General features: G+C 41.1%; 1 long non-coding RNA gene across 1 annotated transcript; it reads left to right on the top strand.

The window, feature by feature from the left end:
- LOC147797377 (uncharacterized) lies at positions 1-10,354 on the top strand. Its single transcript, XR_015427171.1, has 6 exons — positions 1-1,170; positions 1,564-1,707; positions 6,401-6,571; positions 9,089-9,252; positions 9,586-9,664; positions 9,933-10,354. It is a non-coding gene; the product is annotated as an uncharacterized LOC147797377 (long non-coding RNA).
- Positions 10,355-10,383: the final 29 nt, after the last annotated feature.

The raw sequence follows: 10,383 nt of genomic DNA, 5'->3' as shown, positions 1-10,383 counted from the left end.
CATACCATGTTTTTTCAACATTTCATATTGGTTTAAACGATTTCCACCTGTTCAACGTTTTGAACAACGTTTCTCCCCAAAGTTGTTACCATAAAAAGATATCATACAATCATTGAAACCCATACCACTGCATAGTGAACGAGAAAGCTTCAATGGCTCGGCTTAAACTCACTCTGGAGTCCGTTTGGAGGAAACCTGTTTTCGTCCTAGGACAAAACATCCACCTAATATGCACTGTTTTTACTTTTTATAGAGCGTTCTCTATATTCAGTTTCAATCTAGTATACGTTTGCTCAGTATTACTCTTGCTTCTATATGCAGTGATTTGTTAGTATTCATTTTGTTCCTGTATATTTTGTTTGGCGGTATCAGAGGCACGAAGGTGAGCCCAGGGGATATCCTACTTCTCTTGGAAGTCCTGGGCATCATATTGTAATTATAGCCTATCTGTACAGTTTACCGATCGATATAAATCTGCTTCACAGCAGTTGGTTAAAAATGAGTAACATTGGATAGTGTATAGGTATAATATTTGGCCCACTCAGTGAAAAAAGAGTCTTAAGTCGCCAGAGCCACTTTTTGAGTTTTCATTTGTATTGGAAAGAGCGAATTGAGTTTTTTGCTTGGATGTATCACTCAGTTTGATATCCTTATGAAAGTGGATACTCCATGGTGAAAAATGCTGTGGTTTCCTACTGATTTACACTGTGCACAATTATGCTTTAGGACTTTTTATTCCAAAGTGGCTCTGGCGGCTTAAGACTCATTTTCACAGAGTGGGACGCATATATATGAGTGCAGTGTAAAACATGATATCCTGTGTCGTTTTAGCTAATTTTATTCTAATGCCCTGTCGCTTACGTGTTAGACTACCTGTGAAGTATTTGATTTCGGCTGGCTGGTTTGATTGAATATTTATGAGGAGTAATAAAACAAATACAGCATGGTTTATTTCGGGAAAATAGTGGGAATTACTGGTCCCAAGATGTAGGTTAGCGTAACCAAAGATTGTATAGCGCCGCCCAGCGGCGCAAGATGGGGAACTGACCACCCCGCATGTGTTAATTTCACGGAGGTCACGATCCGCCATTTTGGTGTGCAAATTGCGAGCTGTTTGTACACGTGACATATGGCGCCAGGAGGCTCTATCCACGAAAAAGGGGCATTAAGGTAAATATTTATCGCCAATTAAGATTGAAACTTATATTTATCATAAATACAAATGTGTAACATCATAACTTAAAACCGTTGGAGATGAAATCGGAGAATTTTGGTGTGTTCTGTGTGGTTACATTCTCTGGGTTGCGGCCGTCCGATCGTGCAGCAGTCTTAAACACAAGAGGTTGTAGCCTAGGCCCTACATACATGTTTCTCGTACGCCTGGGGGCAGATATCCCACGGCACGATTCATTACAAATTGCACTGGTTATTCTGTGGAAGATTTGTTTCTGTTCTGAATACCAGTTCACAAAGAGTACAGAAGTCAACAAAGGAATGTGACAGCACCATAAGTGACCCAGAATCTTATTTTGTAGTATCCCATGCTTTGTTGTGTATAAACAGGAGGGATGGATTACGTAAAATTGCTTCGGGTGACAACGAAGCCAATCTGCACTGGTCATACTGAAAGGGAACAACATGACTCTTCAGGCTTTTACAACACTGATAACTAGCTATGGATGGTATCAAGAACAGGCTGGGTAACAGGTATGTATGTTTAGGGGTCCTGAAGGTGATGATGTCACTTTGTGATGGCGTTGTTGGGGCCCTATTCTTTGTGAAAGAGAAAGCAATGTTAGCATGAATCTATCAGAGCCTGCTACACACCAAACCTAACCTGGGATGTAGTTGGGTTGTCACAAAACCCACACTTCCGCTTTATTGTTGAAAAAAAGAATACATATGTGCATATATAAATCATCCATTGGCTGAACCCCCATATTGCCCATTAACTTTAACTCAAATTCAGCGTTCAGCCAATGGGCACGTGTAATGTGTAATGGGTCCGTGTGATGACAAAGTCACTTATGAACTTGAATGTACAGACAAAGATTGATTGGCAATTTTAATTGTATATACACATATATATGATACATGTACGTATATCTGTATATATTTATTTTCTTTTGGTCAGTTTTAGTGGAATTTTTTTATGTCCCGTCTGGCTCAAGCTTCTTTTAGCATCCTCGTTTTTATCGTTGAGGTGTCACAAGTTTTGGTGGGTTTGGGACCTCAAACATTGTGGGCACTTCATTCCATTTCAGCTTGTTTGGAGGTGATTGGTAAACTGACTGGGTTCAAAATAATTGGAACACAGGCAGAAGTTTGTGTAGAGACACCATTGGGTTCTCTTCAGAAGATCCTTCCTGTGGGTGTTTTGAACCTAGAATTGGCATCTGTAATGAAATGGAAACATCAAATAAAATGTTAGCATGTAGTAAAATTCATTTTTTTCTTTAATAGGGCAACAAGTCTGAATTTACGAACTGTGCAGTTTCTGCGCTTTTGTTGTTTTAACTGTCCATACCGTCTGTGAAATAAAGAAAGCTTGATAAAACTCCTAAAGAAGGTGGTGTGGTTTTCATCCTTTGTCCAATAAGCCAGTAAACATTTGTAGCGTATGCCTAGGTGTTTAGTAGAATGTTAAGCTAACGACAATGTACATGCATTCACGGGTCAGAGGCTCATTACAAATATGAACGTCATTAATTTAGGGGCTCAATCTAGCTTAAGCTGTGTGTTGATTTTTGCCGCTATTGTGTGCCTATTTTTTGGTAAATTTCACTTTGCACTATTCAAATTACTACTCGCCTTTCTTTGTTCTTGGGAAAATATAAGAATGATAGTTCCAAGCTTTTCTTGAACCTGCTTTTGCTGTTGATGCATAGACCTGGAGGAGAACAAATGGTTGATGGCTGCTCACGTCGACGACATTGTGCTTTGCGATCCATGCGTACACAAAGCGCCGCCCAGAAACGTTGAGTGTGCATGTACATTTTTGTACTTCGCTCGCATTATACTGAGGCGCAATATCACATCAAAATGGCGCTCATGGCGATAACGCGATTCAGTGGAGAGTTGCCCGTCTTGCGCCGCTGCGCGGCGCTATACAATCTTTGAGCGTAACTACCTCCGGATGGGTGCACCCTGGTAAGAAATATGTCCGCCGAGCTCATTAATAAAAGTTATACACTCAAAATATTCTAAATTAGAGGGTCCTGAGAGCCATGGAACTGAAGAATTCAAGAAATATGAGACTGGACCTCTGGGCCGGACTCAGGGCTTCCAATTCTGAGCAATTTGGATGCAATCAGTTTTGAAAGTGGGACTATTTGAGCCATTTTGCTGAGGGAGGGTTTTTCGACATGGCTACTTTTCTGGACAGGGACATTTTCTGCATTTTAGGGGTGGTCTGCTTCTGGTGAAAATTTTTCAAAAATTCATTGGTCAACCCCCCGAAAATTGAAAGGAAAATGAAAGAGGACATGTGGAACATCATTTTTCTGTGCAGCCTGAACACCTGTGAGAGTTGTGAGTATTTTTAAAATATTTGTGAAGTATGGGGATTTATCACTGCTGTCTATGGGAATTTATTTGTAGTGGTGCACCCCGATGCGAATGTCGCGAAGTAATATTGCGCGTGCTGTGTGAGCTCTTTTGTACCACGCGATTGGACAATAATGTTTCAAAAGCTGCGTCAGACTCGATTTTGATGCGATTGTCCAAGCTGCCAGTTCGATGCTCTGCATGCCTATGGCGGCGGTATGCAAAAAGCGAATAATGGGGATCAATGGCGAAACGATGGATGGCTGCGAGTTCAACGCGATTTGCGTGTGACGCACAGAGATTACATGTATCTGTTTACATGTGCTTAAAAAGGAAGTGCCTTTTTTTCTCTCTTTGGTACTGCTATCTCTTCTTTTCAAATGTTGCAACCGAATTGTTTGGAATTCAGTCAGCGCGCAGCCCCTCCGTTAATGAGCATTTTTGGCAATTCCGTTTGCACGCAAAAACGATCTCGCGAGTAGGGACCTACATAAGAGTTCGCGAGAAAAAGCGAGAATACAGTAGTGCCCCTTCAACCTGCCAGGAAATCCGTTGATTTATTCGTTGGTTGAAATGGCTTGGTGAGTAGATAGTTCACGTTTTTCACTATCAATAAAACTTTGTTTCGGCGATGATCGACAATATCCCAACGATGTATTTGGACGCAAACTTGCTTTGTGTTTTTCAAGAAAATCGCAGGCCTGCTCTTTTTTTAGTGCACCTGACTGTTTCGCAATAACTGGACAAGACTGAGTCTTACTATTCTTCACGAAAAGGATTAAACATCCGTTTAATACCAACATTTTTGCTGCCTGGCCAATCAAAATTTTAAAGTTTTATGCACTACTCACTCGGCCACCCCGGCAGTGTTTACATTTTTGCGAGACGAATGGTAAGACTGGTTCCCCAGTAAACGACCACCATTCACTAGGTTTCCTTCGAAGCAAAGTCTGGGTTCCCGATTTCGGCAACTCACATTTACGCGTTTTTCTGATGTCATTTGATTGGCCAGTCTTAGAAAGAATATGTCAATTAACCAATCACAGATAGTTTTTCACGAAACACATACGGCAGTTTTCTCACGAAGTTTCACGAAGTCTAAACCTGCGAAAATGAAATATTTTTGGTGCACTTGACTGTTTCGCAACGACTTGAAAAGTAAAAACTTATTGTTTGGCTGGACATATGACATATCTATCTTTCTGCCGTCAAGAAAATTCTCCCGGCCCAGATTTGGATCCACTAAGACCAATTTTTGGTACCCTCGTTTTTACACAAGAATGCCTACGTTTCACGGCTAATATTCTTCAAAAGAGACTGCGAATATTTAGGACATGAATATTTAGACAAAGGACATGAGACTGATATCTTAACTGTTCATTTATGTAAAGATATTCCATTCTTAAAGGTAACACAAGGTGGTATACAATTTTGAAAAGTCCACTGCATGGCTCATTATATATGCATGATCCAGACAGCTGTGCATAAGTAGCAAATGAAAGGAGCAGCTTTTAGGGGTGCTGCGCGCTGACTGAATCTACATGGGTTAGACTAAGTAAACAGGAGTTTTTCACAATCGAAAACTGGTTTCAGAATAGAATGTTATGGATGGAGTTCTTCAGCTGTGCGTATATACCGATGGGTGAATTCAGGGTGCATTCCCGGCACCACATCGTTGGATTTCTGCGCGCGAGCTCATTAATATTTTGTGATCCCACGGGGCTTTTACAATAAGACATGCTATTACCTGGAGAGATCATAGAAGTATTTCTCTAAATCCTGACTTTGGGCCGGGTACCGTGTTGTTTCCGGTTCGGGGTATTTCCTTTACTTTAAAGCCCCAAATTGCGGGCCTAATTTGGATAGAGGCGGGCGGCTTAACTGAGCGCATAGATTTCCTACTATTTTGGGGGTTTCTTTGGGGAAAGGCAAATAAAACAAATTTCGTGACAGACCCTCAAAATATTGAAACAAAAACAATCTTCTGGCAATGTTCTTGAATTTCTTAATAATTCTTGAAACTGGAGATCAACCTCTTCCCGAGAGTCAACAGACCACATTTTTTCGATCTGATTTTGAACTGTTTTCTATGGGCGCGTATTTTGTGTAGTGCAACATTCAAGTTGCCTACACTGTTGGATTTTGTTGGGTGCCTTCTCGGCTATGGTACCCCGCCGTTGTTTTGGTTAGGAGCTGCCTGTTGACTCTCGTGAAGAAGTTGGCCTCCGTTATTTTACTGGAAATTCAAGATTATGGCAGAAAATCACTTTTCTCTTCAATTTCATGAGGGTAACCCCCGATTTTTTTTCCTTTCAAGGAAGATACCCCCAAATAGCAGTAAAACTAAGCGATCATTTCTGAATGTAACCGTCCGCCTCTATCCAAAATAGGCCTGCAATTTGGGGCTTCTTTGTGTAAGAAATACCCCGAACTGGAAACTACCAGTCCCAAATTCGGGATTTATCGTAAAAAATACATGGCATTTGGTGGAATGCACCCTTATAAATTATGTCTGTGTACTCACCGCATAAGCGCGCGTTTATAATGGAGATCAATGGCACGTTTGACGCGGAGCACGTGGTTCGTGACGTCGTCACAAAGGCGGACGCGCCAAGATTTGCATGCTCCCATTTGACGATTGCTGAAGTTGCCCGTTAACTTCCAGCTCCATGGTTCCATGTAAACGGTGATCAATGCATGTAACCTTATGTGCAGTGCACGTGCGCAGTGGGGGTGGTATAAACTGAAGTGACACCACACTTACGAATCGGATAACAGGCTTTGCGTACACGCAAAACGCGTGCAAGAACCCGCTTGGAAAATTTACAACCATTTGTCTTTCTTTTTCCGCTAGGGGGACACTTCAAATCGGGGCGGATCGCTCCATAGTGGTAGTTCAGATATAAACAGGTGTGATGTCATCAGTACATAGGCCTATATCGAGAAGTAAGACACGGAGTGTATACGTGCGTGTGGGGCAAACACTGAGCACACCAGTTCGAATTGACTTCACACTTCGATAGAGGTAAGTTTAATAACGTGTCAGATGTTACCATTACAGTGTTGTGGCATGGTCTTGCTCATTCAAAGCACTGCCTTTCAGAGGATTTCTGGATGATCAGGACCATCGACATTTCAGTGGGTGATGTACGCAAGCTGTTCGGCGTACTCGAAAGACTGTTCATAGAGCCCGAAGCCAGTGTGACCACAGCAATGTTAAGGGGAATAGCTGAACAAACGTCTGCACTAGTAAGGTGTCTGCACTAGTTAGGAAGAAGTCATGGGTTTGAATCGTACCCGAGCAAAGTGATGGCGATGTTTTCGCAACCTATCATCGAAGCACACCGAGAATCTAGTGTAAATGCATCCGTTGGTACAAGGGCAAAAGCTAGTGCCATAAGAAAGAACAAATCCAATCCAACAAAAACAATAGGCTACGTTTTTTCAAGCTTGAAGCAGCCTAGGATCGCTTTATGTGGTAAGTAAGGTTATAGAACTACGCGTTTAAATTAAATAGTTGCAATCTTAAAATGACTAGGCTTCAATGTTCTGTCTTCCCGCAAACTTGTTTCAGTTTTCACAAACAGACATGCATACCAATTTGATCACATAGTACAGTGGATTATTTTTGCTGATTTTTTTCAGTAAATATGCCCCGTCTTTTTTCCCCCTTTGTGCAAAATACACGTCTGTCGTTAAAGGCGGGTATGTTTGACCTGTTTAAAAAAAATAATAATCGGCGACAGCTGGCCTTGTGCATGATGTGCCGTCGTGCGTGAAGTCGTTCTTACTTGCTGAGATTTTGTGCCTGAAAATCACAATGTCCGCCTCTGGGCCCTGTGTATGCCTAGTTGTTATAGCAGTAAAATGATCTCAACAATGGATGAACTATGCAATGAAAAATGCCTATGGAGGCAACCCATTTCAGAGGTGTAAGGTGACACCGGTAGCAGAAGTCAAGCCTATTGCCACGACATGCAGACTACATGCATTAGAAACGTACATGCATAACATAAACTTGCCACATGAAAAAATCATCATTAATTTGGCTGCTTCATGTCGATTGATTACGGTAATGCCTGCAAATGTGCACTTTCCATTTGCAAATAATGTCCCTTCTTTTCGTGGGTTTTGCAATTCTACATCGTTTGATTACAATTTTTCAATCAACGAAGCAAAGTCATCGAGCTAAAGTGTCACGCCCTCTTAGGCAATCCGTGCGGTATTGGCTAAATTACATATTCAGCCATGTTCTTCGCCAACACTTTACATGCATGTAGATCTGTCATTGCAAAGAATAATTAACAGCTTACGAATTGCACGCTATATTGCTTTGTACTGAGGGTATAATTGATCATTATAGATTTTAATATTTATCCTCTTTAATTTAAAAATAGTTTGGTTGGAATCCAAACCAATTTAGATTTCTTTCTTGTAGAACAGTGCGAGAACTTCTCTTTGCTTATTCTCCGCTCCCATTTGTCAGCCCATCATCTGCACTCCAGAGCTTCTCCACCCTTCTGCTTTCATCGATGCCTGGTCATTTCCTTTTTTGCTAAATTCCTATTACCACTTTGTCATATTTCTTGTGAGAAAGGTTCTGCTGGGAAACGTTAAGTCCTGTACTTATCTATTTCTGTTCAATTTTAGACTTTCAGATTTTAGGTCACTCTAGTCAGCAACGCAGTTTCTAACAGCACAATTCTAAATCGTGATTTAAAAGGAACACGTTGTTGTCATATCAGGGTGAAAACAAGCACAAAAAAATTCAACTTCACAATGTCGTTTACAAAATTTAATACATGAAATTCTTGCAATAAATAAGCATTCCCTTTACCTGAAACGAAAAGCGCAGAGTGTTGAGGCAGTGTATAATAGTTAAAAACTCTGAAAAGCAAGGTGGTGAAGTACAGGTAAAGGACTTTGTCCACGATGTAAACACAGTTACTCAAGGAAATTAAATATTGATAAAACAAACATCAATGGTTGATCTGTTACATTTTTATTGTTTTTGCTTCCTCTTACTGGGAACTCTTTTTTCTCTCCTGAACACACTCTCATGTATATCTCGAAAATGTTTTGAAAGTTCTTAATCAGCCAGCAAAGGGCAATACTTCTGTGTGGACATTTGCTGATCTCTCTGCAAACTTTTGTGTGCTTGAACTTTGTTTACTTAACCCAATAACCAAGTCATTATTAAGAGGCCCTTTTGTCCGTTGTATTCAAATGAAATTAATAAATTACACCGATAATTCTAATAACCAAATAAATGTGAACGGTATTATAGTTGGTGCTGTTTCGTGGCAGTCAACATCTTGCACGCGGTTGTTCCAGTGCAGAACCCGCGTCTAAAAGTCGTCAGTAGACTTTTGATTATGAAGGAAAAGTTTGTTCGCGCTTCGTACTGTAACAGAGGTAATGAACGTCTATCGCAGACGCCTCCAACAGTGCTGCAGTTAGAAACGGACATATACACAGGCGAAGAAAATCTTATGGTAGCTGGGCTGTTCTTAAGAGCAAATCTATGGCCATTTTATTGCAGATTGATAAAAGATGGCATCTGCGAAATGGCATCTGCAAATGCTCAGGGCAGTGGTTTTCGTGGTGACATTATCATTTGCATCCAGCTATCTACCGACCGAGTCCGATGCGTACGACACCGCTTGCTTTGTCCCTTCTTCTGAACGACCTCGTGACGGAGACAAGGTTATTGCCGCTGCAGCAAGGAATGCTATCATTATATTTGTTTTTGCTCTTAATTAATTAATCGGTTTCTTGACAAAGCAAGCCTTCATTTATTTGGAAAATTGCTTGCTGGTACGAGGTGAAGACCAGATGATGGACCAGTCGACACCTGGCACTGACCAATGTACAAACTGATCCACTTTAATACTTAGTGCTCAACTTACCGATTGTCCGAGCCACCCACCCACCGCTGGGTCTATACCGACACCCTAACTGACCAATTGAGCGACCCTCAACCAACAAAAATAACAACGAAGTAAAATTTAATTTTTATGGTTCGAATCCATCTTGCAGCTTCTCGATTTTGAGATGTTTCTCCCTCCATATTTTGGTGACGTCTCTATCGAGTACCTGAGTTTTCCTAATGGATCATGTGAGTATCTATCGAACTTCCTATGGCCTTAATATCTTGCCAATTCGGAGGTTGTTGAATGGGCATGAAAAGCCTAACTTACTGTGTACACATCTGCTTGCTGTGCACAGTGGAATCGGAATTGCGGCTTACATACATCGCAATAGACATTGCCGTGGATCCATATAGCAAATACATGTACATGTACATTTATCATTAGCTACTGGTTTAAACTCTTCTATTTGTATCAGGTTATGTTTTGTAAGAAAAGGTTGAGTTTTATTTTCAGGTGGGCTCGACTCATATGTGCTTCTGCGAGATAGATATTTTTTGATCCAGTTCAAGGATATGATTCAGCGTGAAGCAAGTGCATTTTTCAGCCATTGTATGTTGGACAACCAGCGAAACATGACACCGCCGTTCCGTTTCACAGTCATGTCATTGGGCCCAGGTAATCGCTCCGGGGATTATGTTTGTTCGTACAGTCTTCAGGGTAGCTACAAAGAAGTTGGCACGATGCAACAGTGACTTATACCCCCGAGGTCACTCCTTAATTCCCTAACGCGATAGATATTTTCGACATTTCCATGGCATCATGGAATGGGATGACAAACCAACTACGGATTTTACATCAACCCGAGGGGAAAGTGAAACCAGTCAAATGGTATTTACTTTTTTTTTTCTGAAGTACCTTGTTATCAAGTCACACTCGGTTTTATACAAGAAATGTCCCTTTAAAC

The sequence above is a fragment of the Acanthaster planci genome, linkage group LG11 (genome assembly GCF_054643075.1).
Source record: "Acanthaster planci isolate LZ-2023a linkage group LG11, COTS_SCS, whole genome shotgun sequence".
NCBI lineage: Eukaryota > Metazoa > Echinodermata > Asteroidea > Valvatida > Acanthasteridae > Acanthaster > Acanthaster planci.
This window is presented reverse-complemented; position numbering and strand designations above follow the sequence as displayed.